General features: G+C 38.7%; 1 pseudogene; it reads right to left on the bottom strand.

Moving 5' to 3' along the window:
- Positions 1 to 9,701: 9,701 nt before the first annotated feature.
- Positions 9,702 to 12,153, bottom strand: LOC122475910 (annotated as a pseudogene).
- Between the last annotated feature and the right edge of the window lie 1,540 nt (positions 12,154 to 13,693).

Here is a 13,693-nt window from a genome sequence, read left to right as displayed (position 1 = left end):
GGCTGATTGATATGAATGTTGGTCACTCTCTATACACTTTTAGTGTGCCATAAACCTACGGCATGTCTTATGGAAGAAATAAAATGGCACATATGCACCAGTCAGGGTCACGTTCAAAAAAGAAAAACCACATAAATTATTTCAACAGAGAGAATTTAATCTAAACAATTGTTAGTCATGTGTAAGGAATGGAAAAGGCAAACATGGAAGCTAAGGCATCACAAAGAAAGTAACCTCAGGAAGCAAGTACCAGTCTTAGGGCTGAGGGAAAACAGAAAAGGGAGACATTGGTATTATTAAAATGTAGAGGTTTGGAAGAAGAGCCCCATGGAACTGGTACTTAATCCTTTGAGGAAGAACACTGGTCAGGTGGTATTATTTCTCTGCATTTACATTTTCTCTGGTACTGGTATTATGGGAAAAACTGCACACAGAAACCAAACACTGCAACCACTTGTCATTGTCAATGTAAAGAATCATTATTGTCAAAGCCTAACAGGAGGCAGCTGGCAAAGCAAAACTGTGGTTTTCAGAGTCCAGCAACACAAAGCAGAGAATAGAATAGTCAACTAGTTAGTAACTGTCATAATGTGACAGAGCCAATCAAAACTGTAGAACTAAAGATAGTGAGAATTTGAGAAGCTGAGAGTAGACTGACCAGCTTATTGAAGGGGAAAAATGGGCAGGATGAAGTTAGCCAACTTTACGGAGGGAGTAGCCTTTGTTTCCTGTTGTTTACCACTTGGGAACCGGGAGCAAGAGACTCTAAGAATGAGTTAAAAATGCCTATAGGCCATCCGTTATTTATTCATATTAGAGTCTTTTTTTGTTAATTAAGATAATCTCAAATAGGCCATAATGCTTACCTCCCACCCCCAATTTCCCTAACAACATTATCTAAACTTTTTCCTCATAGACATCACTCTATTTAACTGGTACTTAGACTTCCAGGACCCTCAACTCTGGAACATCTGTGAGCCTAATAAAAAACTAAAGCAAATGCAGTAAAAGCCTGAAGCTAGTTTGAAATAGATGTCATTAAAGTTATGCATTTTATCTCTATACAAACAGAGAATATTTAAATTAATACTACATTTAATACTTACCAGGTTTCCCTTGGCAACTGTGCAGGAATGGTTGAGAGAAAGGAAGAGGAAAAAAGTAACATCAATTTGGCAGATTCAAGAAGTTACCATGGAGAAGATAGATGAAACAAAAAGGGAGACAACATTATCACCACTTAAAAAACAGAATAAGAGCACGCAATGTTGAAGCACTCAGTATTACAAACCACAAAATTTCAGAAGCATCACTGAAGGAGAAGACAGCCAAACTGAATGAAGACAGTGCAGCAGCTTGGCAATATTCAGGGAAAAGAGTGGTTGAGTTCCACCTGCATCATCCCCCTGAGGCATGTCAGAGAGTGAGAGAGTGCAGGCACGGGGAGAGGAGCAAAGAGAGAGAGAGGATCTTAAGCTGGCTCCATACTCAGCACGGAGCCTGACATGGGACTTGATCCCATAACCCTGGGATCATGACCTGAGCCAAAATTCAACTAACTGAGCCAGTCAGTCACCCCGAGGCATGTCATTTTTATTACAGACTATAACAACCATGTGTCTATTTGCTTACCACTTCATGCTCAGTACCTAGAACAAGACAAGCATTCAGTCAATGAATCATGGATAACCATATTGATGCCACATCACAAAAAAGTGTTAAAAATTATGACAAATTTTTTCTAGTGGAAAATGAAATGTATCGATTGCATTTTGAAAAGTCACTACTGGGATAAGCCACTATCGGAGGGCAATAGAAAGTAGGACCATAAGGGTGCCTGGGTAACTCAGTCTGTTAAACATTTGACTTTGGCACAGGTCATGATTTCACCATTCATGAATTCGAGCTCCACACTGGGCTCTGTGCTGACAGCTCAGAGCCTGGAGCCTGCTTCAGATTCTGTGTCTCCTGCTGTCTCTGCCCCTCTCCCACTCTTACTCTTTCTCTCTCTCTCAAAAATAAATAAACATTTAAAAAAAATTTTTTAAAGAAAGTAGGACCAGAGAGAGTTATTTACTTCAAGAACAAAAATGCACTGATGCAGACTACTACCCTGATTCTCAATAAGCAAAAAGTGAGAATTTTGTTCAGCATTATTTACTTAAGGAAGAGTTGTATTTCTCCCTCTCAACTAATCTATTTGGAAGCATTTGTTTTGTTGCTATTCAGACTCTTCTGTTGGGATAAATGTAGTGGAAAAATAGACACATAGTGGACATTTATATGAGTGTATCACAAGTGAAGAGAACACAGGAGATGCTTTAAGAAAATCTTTGAAAGTCATCTTCTATTTGGTGTAACCAGAGGATGCTAAAACTTAAGAGTCTAATAAGTAGCAATTGGAAATGTTCTGCTTCTTTTAACCATAAAAGGCTGTATGGGATTTAGACTTTTAATTTTTAAGTATAGCATTAAGATTTTTAAGAGAAGCTCTTGTCAAATTAACACACATCAAGAACAACTATAAAGCTAGATAAAATACAGAAACAAAAAGTCAGTCATTTGAAGATACAGAAGACAGCCAAATAGCCAGACCAGGAAAGTCAAAATCCTAGAAGAGAGGGAAACAAATTGAAAAATATCAGACATTCTCCACAAATTTTTCCGCTCAGGGAATTTGCCATTTTCTAATTAAGAGATAAGGGCACAGCCTAATGCAGTGGCCAAGAGCTTTTAGCACTCTCATGAGGATGGGAAGACAAAAATTAAGATTCAAGGGAAGTATGACAGCCAGGATCACAGAAGAGAATCACAGAGAAATTAGTAGAACATTCCACAAGGATTTTGCCTCAAGAAAATTTCTGAATCCTAAGACTTTGAGGGAATGGTGTAAGGAAGAAGACCATTAACAGTAAAAAAAAAAAAAAAAAAAAAAAAAAAAAAAAAAAAAAGCAAACAAACACACACACACACACACACACACACACATGCACACACACCTCAAACCTGTTAAGGTGTCTAAAGGATACATAGAGATTTAGGCAGTCTTATGAAGCTAACCAGACAAAAATAGGAGCTCAGAGTCTGAAATGGAAAAGGAATTCTGGACAGTATGTCAGTTTTCAAGTAGACATTTCTAAATAACTATACTCTCGGTTAAAGGCTACAACAGTGATATGTCATCCCTCACAAAACTTTAAACCCAGCTTCCAACCATCAAAAAGACTGATAAGAATCAATGTAATCTGTCTCTACTTAAATAAGGGCAAGAAGAAATTTTTAAAAATTTATTTCTTTTTGGAGGAAGATAACATCATCCAGTGCCTCGAAAAGTTTCATATACAATGTCCAGCATTAAATTAAAAAATTTACTGGACCAAATGATTAAAAAGCAAACTAAAAATAAACAGTAGAAATAGATACTCAGATGATTCATTTTTGAAGTTATCATTTTAATAGGTTAAAATAAGTTGATTACATTAAGGAATCTACTCCTGAAATCATTGTTACACTATATGCTAACTAACTTGGATGTAAATTTTAAAAAATAAATTGAGTAAAAAATTTTAAAAATAATAAAAATAAAAAATAAAATAAGTTGATTAATATATTCAAGAATATCAAGGGAATGATGCAGAAATAGGTAAATACAGAGAATTTTATTACAGAATTGAAGATATATAAAAATAAAAATAAAATACAATACAATTTAAGAAATAAAGTACTATATATATATATATATATATATATATATATATACAATTAGCAACAAATTAGACACAACAGAAGAGATGATCAGTGAACTAGAAGATAGGTCAGAAGAAATTATACAGATTAAAACAGGTAAAAAGAAAGGAAAATAAAGAAAATTATACAATGGACTTGTAAAACATGGTAAAACAATCAAAATATGCAGTTTCAATGGAGAAGAGAAAGAAAATGGGCAAAAATTGTATTTGAAGTGGCACTGTCTGAGAAATTTTCCAAAATTCTTGAAAGACAATAAGCCACCAATTCAAAAAGCTTGAAAAATCTCAAGTAGGACAAATGTAAGGAAAATAATATCTAGACATATCAGAATAAAACTGTTAAAATTAGAGAAGAAGGAAGAAAACTTAAAAGCAGAGGAAGAGGGAGAGAGGCATAATTTTAAAGGAGTAACAATAAAAACCAATGGCTGACTCCTCAAAAGAAAATATGGAAGACAGAAGACCATGGAATAAAGTTTTTAAATTTTAAGAGAGTAACACCAACCAAAAAAGTTATATCCAGTTAAAATGTCCTTCAAGGCAAACCATAAGAAACTCTTAAAAACTGAGAATAAACTAAGGGTTAATGCGGGGGGGGGGGGGGTGGGAGGGAGGGGAAAGTGGATGATGGGCATTGAGGAGGGCACCTGTTGGGATGAGCACGGGGTGTTGTATGGAAACCAATTTGACAATAAATTTCATATAAAAAAATAAATAAATAAAATAAAAATAAAATGTCCTTCAAAAGTGAAGGTGAGGGGTGCCTGGGTGGCGCAGTCGGTTAAGCGTCCGACTTGGAGTTCGAGCCCCGCATCAGGCTCTGGGCTGATGGCTCAGAGCCTGGAGCCTGTTTCCGATTCTGTGTCTCCCTCTCTCTCTGCCCCTCCCCCGTTCAAGCTCTGTCTCTCTCTGTCCCAAAAATAAATAAACGTTGAAAAAAAAAATTTAAAAAAAAAAGTGAAGGTGAAATAAAGACATTTTCAGACACACAAAAACTCCTTAATAAATCCATGTTTATGATGTTTTCTTATTGTTTTCCTCCCTGTCCCATTTTACTTACTGTATTACCAGTTATCATAAAAGGATATAACTCAGAAACAGCCATATGGGAGAGATGTATAGAGCAAGGTTTATGGGAAGGGTACAGAGCTTCCATGATGTCTGGGTGCTCCACTTCCCCCCATTTTCACATGTTTGCCAACCCAGAAGTTTATCAACTCTTGCTGTTCAAGAGTTTTTATAGCACTTAATCTGTAGCTGCCCTTCATTTCCCCTTCCTGGAGGTCAGGGGGTGGGTCTGAAAGTTCCAATACTCTAATCACTTGGTCTTTCTGGTGACCAGCTTCATCTCAAGGCTATCTGGAGACCCCATGTTAAGTTGTCTCATTAGTAAACTCAAGTGTGCTCAAAAGGATTTCTAATGCATGACAAAAGACTATCCTATCACTCAGGAATTTCCAAGGGTCTTAGGAACTCTGTGCCAGAAACTTGAGACAAAGACCATATAAGTTTGTTACACCATACTAGCAATGCAGCTACCTCTTACCTATCAGATGAAGCTGTTACTTTAAACTGTGAAGACTGTGTCCATAGGGAGAGCAATGCACTTCATGCCTCTCTCACATACACATTTCTCCAATTCCTTAACCAGAGCTGATATTTATATTCAGTTGGTACCACCAGTGAAGTTGTACTGGTTTCTTATAACTGGAATCTATTTTTATTAGTTTAGCATCTGCTCTGATTGATTGGTGTCTATGCCTGAATAATAACTAGAGTCAGATCATTGTCTATAAGTCTATGGTCAGGAAAACAGAAACCGCTGCTTTTTGGGCAGGAAAGTATTTATAAAACTTTTGAAAGTGTGGAAGAGGGCAATGGACAGCGAAAGTCATCAGTTATATTTGGAAATCAGAAAGTTTCAGGAATTACATGAAACTGACACCAATCATCTTGTTACACCAAAACATGGTGTTCAGTAGAAAGCCTAGAAACCACTGCACAATCTCATACCTGATGTCACTGAAGACCACATGCCTGCCTGCTAAGACTGAGCCATAATGATTTCTACTGTCTTCCACCTTCCACAATCTAGCATGAATAACTCTTACTGTAAGAATCAAAACCCAAACCCTGATGGCAAGGGAGTTTAGGAAATGCAGTTTCCAAACTTCTGGCCACTGTAGCATCATACAACGTCTGGCACCTCTCCCTGAGAGCTAATTGCAAACTTAAAACAAGAAGAGAAGGATTACGGTTTCTAATAATTTTAAGATTTTGCTATCTTATGTTGTACAGAAATACGGAGAGTAAGTGTTAAAATGAATTCTAAAGGCATTAGAGCAAGAAAGGAAGAGTATAATTTTAGATGCTCACTGAATTTACTGATATTGGTATTGAAATAGACAGGATAGACCAGGTTATGCTGAGGCAGCAAACAACCTGAAAATCTCAGTAGTACTTTAAAAAACAAACATTACTTCTTCTTCACACTACATATCTACTATAGAGCACTAAGGGAAATTTACTCATTAAAGACACTCAAGGACCCATACTGATGGAGACCATCTTGACGCATGATTCCATATATGCAGAAATAGGAAAAAGATATTATGATGAATCACATGTAGTTCTCAAAACTTCTGCTGAAAGGATACATGTTACTTCAGTTCATAGTTCATTGGCAAAGCAAGTTGCATAGTGTGGGGTGAATACCAATATTATTTTGGATTTATCCTGTGCAAACTGCCCTCCAAACTCCTAAATTATGTCCCTTAACATATGTCCCTTGTCCATAATTATGTCCCTTGACAGTACTATTAAAAAGTTAAGTGGGGCGCCTGGGTGGCGCAGTCGGTTAAGCGTCCGACTTCAGCCAGGTCACGATCTCGCGGTCCGTGAGTTCGAGCCCCGCATCAGGCTCTGGGCTGATGGCTCAGAGCCTGGAGCCTGTTTCCGATTCTGTGTCTCCCTCTCTCTCTGCCCCTCGCCCGTTCATGCTCTGTCTCTCTCTGTCCCAAAAATAAATAAACGTTGAAAAAAAAAAATTAAAAAAAAAAAAAAAGTTAAGTCAGTTACTGTCTTGGGTGCTAACTGGAAACACTACATTTGAACTGAACTACCTTACATCAGAAGAGATAGGATCCTGGATTGGCAGAGAGCAGGTAGATACACTTAACATCTGAAGTAGCATTGGGAAGGAAGAAGTTCCTGAGAGTCAGGGATATGACAGGATCTGTATAAGAGACTCCAAGTCCACTTTTCTAATCAGCTATATGCATTAGAAGCTCAGGCCTGTTGCATTCATCCAGGTACAGATGGATCCAAGAATTGTGGTCACCCATTTCCTTTCAAGGCAGTGACTTCATCCATTAGTACATGTCAATGTATTCATTTCCTAGGGCTACTGTAACAAATTACCATAAACTGGATGGTTTAAAACAAGAGATATCTATTCTTGTACAGTACTGAAGGCCAGAAATCCAAAATTAAGATGCCAACGTTTCTAGGGGGGAACCTTCCTTGCCTTTTCCAGCTTCTGGTGTCTTCCAGCAGTCCTTGGCTTATAGACCCATTTTCCAATCCCTGTCTCTGTCTTCACATTGTCTCCATTGTGTCTCTGTGTGTCCAAATCTCTCTCACCTTTCTAATATAAAAGTAGCAGTCATTATATTTAGAACCTACCCTCCCAAACCAGACAAAGACCCTACTAAAAAGGAGTACTACAGACCAATTTCCCTGATGAACATGGATGCAAAAATTCTCAACAAGACACTAGCCAACCGGATCCAAAAATACATTAAAAGAATTATTCTCCAAATCAAGTGGGACTTATTCCTGGGATGCAGGGCTGGTTCAATATCCACATATCAATCAATATGATACATCATATTAATAAAACAAAGGATAAGAACTACATGATCCTCTCAATAGATGCTGAAAAGCATTTGATAAAATACCGCAGCCTTTCTTGATAAAAACCCTCAAGAAAGTAGGGGTAGGGAAAGAAAGTAGGGTAGGGGTAGCCTCAGCAATCAGACAACACAAAGAAATAAAAGGCATTCAAATCAGCCAGGAGGAAGTCAAACCTTCACTCTTCGCAGATGACATGGAACTCTACAAGGAAAACCCAAAAGATTCCACCAAAAAACTGCTAGAACTGATCCATGAATTCAGCAAAGTTGCAGGATATAAAATCAACGCACAGAAATCAATTGCATTCCTATACACCAACAATGAAGCGACAGAAAGAGAAATCAAGGAATCGATCCCATTTACAGTTGCACAAAAAACCATAAAATACCTAGGAATAAATCTAACCAAGAGGTGAAAAATCTATACACTGAAAACTATAGAAAGCTTATGAAAGAACTTTGAAGAAGACACAAAAAAAATGGAAAAAGATTCTATGCTCCTGGATAGGAAGAACAAATATTGTTAAAATGTTGATACTACCCAAAGCAATCTACATATTCAATGCAATCCCTATCAAAGTAACACCAGCATTCTTCACAGAGCTAGAACAAATAATCCTAAAATGTGTATGGAACCAGAAAAGACCCCGAATAGCCAAAGCGATCTTGAAAAAGAAAACCAAGGCAGAAGGCATCACAATCCCAGACTTCAAGCTGTACTACAAAGCTGTGATCATCAAGACAGTACGGTACTGGCCCAAGAACAGACACTCAGATCAATGGAACAGAATAGAGAACCCAGAAATGGACCCACAAATGTATGGCCAACTAATCTTTGACAAAGCAGGAAAGGATATCCAAAGAATAAGGACAGTCTCCTCAGCAAGTAGTGCTGGGAAAACTGGGCAGTGACATGCAGAAGAATGAACCTGGACCACTTTCTTACACCGTACACAAAAAGAAACTCAAAATGGAATGAAGACCTCAATGTAAGACATGAAGCCATCAAAATCCTAGAGGAGAAAGCAGGCAAAAACCTCTTTGACCTCAGCCGCAGCAACTTCTTACTTGACATGTCTCTGGAGGCTAGGAAAACAAAAGCAAAAAGGAACTATTAGGACCTCATCAAAATAAAAAGTTTTCACACAGTGAAAGAAACAGTCAGCAAAACTAAAAAGCAACGGAATGGGAAAAGATCTTTGCAAATGACATATCAGATAAAGAGTTAGTATCCAAAATCTATAAAGAATTTATCAAAATCAACACCCAAAAAACAAATAATCCAGTGAAGAAATGGGCAAAAGACATGAATAGACACTTTTCCAAAGACAACATCCAGATGGCTAATAGACACATGAAAAGTACTCAACATCACTCATCATCAGGGAAATACAAATCAAAACCATGATGGAATACCATCTCACACCTGTCAGAATGGCTAAAATTAACAACTTAGGCAGCAACAGATGTTGGTGAGGATGCGGAGAAAGAGGAACACTTTTGCACTGTTGATGGGAATGCAAGAGCCACTTTGGAAAACAGTATGGAGGTTCCTCAAAAAAATTAAAAATAGAACTACCCTATGACCCAGCAATTGCACTACTAGGTATTTATCCAAGGGATACAGGTATGCTATTTCGAAGGGGCACATGCACCTCAATGTTTATAGCAGTACTATCAACAATAGCCAAAGTATGGAAAGAGCCCAAATGTCCATCAATGGATGAATGGATAAAGAAGAGGTGATACACACACACACACACACACACACACACACACACACTAATGGAATACTACTCAGCAATCAAAATGAATGAAATCTTGCCATCTGTAGCAACGTGGATGGAACTAGAGTCTATTATGCGAAGCAAAATCAGTCAGTCAGAGAAAGACAAATATGACTTCATACATATGTGGAATTTAAGATACAAAACAGATGAACATAAGGGAAGGGAAGCAAAAATAATATAAAAACGGAGAGGGAGACAGACCATAAGAGACTCTCAAATACAGAGAACAAACTGAAGAGTGCTAGAGGAGTGTTGGGTGTGGGGGATGGCTAAATGGGTGAGGGGCATTAAGGAAGATGCTTGATGGGATGAGTACTGGGTGTTATATGTAACTGATGAATCACTAAATTCTATTGTTGAAATCAGTAATTGTAAAGTTACTTGTCTGAAACTGCTGTCAAACCAACAAGACCACATTTATGTACCCATCGATTTCAGGACTGTTGGTAACCTGGGTATATTTTCCCCCAAATAACCTTGTCTCCTTGTGTCACAAGGCCCAACTCACTTAACGTTCACTTCAATGACAGTACCTTTCGTAAGAACACCCAAAAATGTATATAGTGAGGATGAGGGATTCTCTTTTATACCAACTATTGGCAGGCAAAAGGTGGCTTTCAATTCAGGATGTGTTACATGGACCTTTTTGAAAAGTAAGCCCACTGGCCTAATGAATTTTTCATATTTAGGTGGTTTTAGAGTAAAGCCATCTCCAACAAAGCCGACTTTAGTAACCATCCTCTTCCATGCTTTCTTCTTTCTCTTTCCTGTTCGAATAACTTTTAATACTTCTGTTTCTCCCTGGGCACGAACTTTGAGCAAAGGACTTCCCATTTTGCTGCTTTCTCTTTTCATTTTTGTTTAATCATGTTGGGAAGTACTTTAGCTTGGGACTGTCCCTCCATGTCCAGTGCATATTCAGGTACTGCTCCTTGTGGAGTCTTTTCATCATTCTTTTGCTTGGTGTTTCTCTTTTCATGCATCTTGATAGTCTTTTTCATTTGTATTTTCTCAGGATGGCGCTGTTTATGGTGGAACTTAGCTTTCAGACCAATCATCTTTTTTGCCTTCTTTGAATGTTGATGAGTCTCTCAACCTTCTTTCTTTCTCTTTTTCTCATGGTAATCTAAATGATAGCCACAGTGCTTCCGGTGTAACTCAACATGTTCATTTTGTGGCTTGGTGATAGCGGCAGAGCCCCCTGGTGCAGCTACAGGGGCGCGAAGAAACTCTCAATTTTCTGGTCTTACAGACCCGTGAGCTCACTCCAAGCAACCCGCAATGGGAAAGAGACATTTCTAAAACGACCGACTCCAAAGAAAGCATGACACATCAGTTCCGAACCCAGGTTTTTTAGAGAGCTCTCAGGACTTCTTAAGTATTAGGGCTGGAACTGATGTAATTTTTCCATACAGGTCACACAGCCAGCTCAGAGTCAAGGCAAGGAGATATACGGAGCATAAATACTAGCGTGTTCATTAGGGCCTATGAAAGCTTCGGCCTACTACACTTGCCTTCCTTCCCACAACTGTGACTGGAGGGATGGGTTAATGGGGTCAAGCTGTCAAAGAACTTTGAGGCTTTAGTGTTAGATAGAGCCATCTAGGATGATGGAAGTTGTTATGAAGAGAAGACAGGAGCCAAAATCTTCAAGAATGAGGGGAGTAACCTTAAGATGTGAAGATACAGCAATGAGGATAGTCAGATAGTATCAATTCCAGAGAAAGGAGTGTTACATAAGGATGGAAAAGTGAAGGTCTAGAATATGGATGGCACTAGCAGAATGTTGATTGCTACAGGACTCTTTTTATGGAAATGTGAGAAGCAGCAGCCTCCATTCAAGTAATCTTTCCAAACTTATTATAAACAGTATTACTTGTCTTTGCTGCAAAAGGAAGTAAAATACTTTTACAAGGTTTCAGAGAAAGCATTGATCAGAATCCCTCCAAGGACTTAAGAATGCTTCTTTAAGTAATTGTCACATAAGCATGGTAGTGTGGCCCTCAAAGTAGTTAGAGTCTGATTTAGGGAGCAAAACTTGGAAAAAACAACCTAAATACACCAGTAATTGTACTTGGCTTCAGTAAATAGTACTTAAGAAAATAATTAAGTAACTCCAGGCAAATGATATATAAAACAAAACAAAACTCCATAAGGTAGTCGATTAACATACAAAAAGAAACATTTAATTTTTTTAATGTTTGTTTATTTTTGAGAGAGACAGAGACAGAGACAGAGACAGAGCATGAGTGGGGAAGGAGCAGAGACAGAGGGAGACAGAATCTGAAGCGGGCTGTAGGCTCTGAGCTGTCAGCACACAGCTGATGTGGGGCTCAAACTCACACAATGCAAGATCATGACCTGCGCCAAAGGCAGACACTTAACCGACTGAGCCACCCAGTCGCCCCCAAAAAGAAACATTTAAAAAATTGGCTCCTTTCTCATACATACTCACAGTTTAATATAAAAAACCTTTTTATATTGTAAAAAATGAAAGGTAATATGAGGATCAAAATATGAACTTTTCCTATTAAACATCATTTAGACTTACCAAACCTTTACCAATTAAATGTACTCACCAAGAACTACATGCCTCTTGTCTGCCAAAAACAAAACAAAAACAGAAGAAGAAGAGGACACATTCTTCTCGGAGGCTGACTGAACCTCAAAAATAGTGCTGAGCAGGGTCAGGCTATGCATGCTAAGAAAATCAGAAAGAAAAAAGGCAACTTTTAAATACTTGCAAGAAGGAGGCGGTCCCATTTATGGGCTGATAAAATAAATGTCTTTCTCCATAGCTGGGTGTCAGAATAGCCGTGATTGGAAATCCCCACAGAGGAGGGTATCTCTAGGTGAGAGCCAGGTTTCAGTTAAGCCAAGACTTGAAGGTGAGTTCCCATAGTTTGAGATTATTCGAGAGTGTTTAATCTGTGGACTAGAAGTTCCTAAACATGCAGTGAAATGATTTGGAAAGAGGTGGGAAGTGGGGCGCCTGGGTGGCTCAGTCGGTTAAGCGTCCGACTTCAGCTCAGGTCACGATCTCACGGTCGTGAGTTCGAGCCCCGCGTCGGGCTCTGGGCTGATGATGGCCCAGAGCCTGGAGCCTGCTTCCGATTCTGTGTCTCCCTCTCTCTCTCTGACCCTCCCCCGTTCATGCTTTGCCTCTCTCTGTCTCAAAAATAAATAAACGTAAAAAAAAAAATTTTTTTTTAATAAAAAATAAAAAAAAGAGGTGGGAAGTAAAGTTTAAGACTAGGCCAAGGACAAGAAGCTTAGGTGTTGATTAATGAAAACAGGGATGAGGGGCCCCTGGATAGCTCAGTTGTTTAGGCAACCGCCTTCGGCTTGGGTCATGATCTCGCAGTTTGTGAGTTTTGAGCCCCGCGTTGGGCTCTGTGCTGACAGCTCAGAGCCTGGAGCCTGCTTTGGATTCTGTGTCTCCCTCTGTGTCTGCTCCTTCCCCACTCATGCTCTGTCTCTCTCTCTCTGCCCCTCCCCTGCTCATGCTCTGTGTCTGTCTCTCAATAATAAACATTTTTTAGAAAATGAAAACAGGGATGAGCAACAAGGTGAGTTTAATCCTTACAGCCTCTCTGAGGATGACAGGCACCTGACAGGCACCTGGCTCACCATGCAGGCAGGCATCTCCCCAACCCCATCCAGGTCACCATGTAGCACCCTGAGCTTTGGGCACACCTCACTCAGCTTAAACTCCTGTTACTCCCCAGCAGCTCCCATTTCTGTTTATTAGGTGTCTATTCTCTCTGATGATCACAGTTCCTGGTCTTCAGAAAAAGGTATTTTGGACATATAACCTATAGTTTTTATATTCTAGATTGCTTTTCTCTAAACGTTAATCATACATTTCTCATGGTGCTTAAAATGCCCTTATAAGAATTTCTCTGCAGATCCAGGATAATTGGCAAAGAAGTCACTGACGGTGATAGACTATACATAACTTGGGTCTGGATGTTGTAGGAGTCCTTTGCAGAATTCCCTTTGCTATTTGAAATGTAAATTTATTCCATCTATAAAGGCAAATTCAATTTCAATACAAAAATAGAATTATTTTCTAGGTGTAAAACTTACCATCTCTTTGATGCCCCCTACTGTGGTATCCTGTTAACCACAGAAATATATCAAAACCTGGAAGCAATCAGCAAAGTTTTAGGTTTCTAGAAGAATGCCTTTCAAAACCTGGCTCATTCTTCTTAAAACAAAAAAAAATCTTTACTTAGTT

Source organism: Prionailurus bengalensis, chromosome E4, assembly GCF_016509475.1.
Source record: "Prionailurus bengalensis isolate Pbe53 chromosome E4, Fcat_Pben_1.1_paternal_pri, whole genome shotgun sequence".
NCBI classification, from domain to species: Eukaryota; Metazoa; Chordata; class Mammalia; order Carnivora; family Felidae; genus Prionailurus; species Prionailurus bengalensis.
The sequence above is the reverse complement of the archived record's forward strand: the minus strand, read 5'-3'. Positions and strand labels throughout refer to the sequence as shown.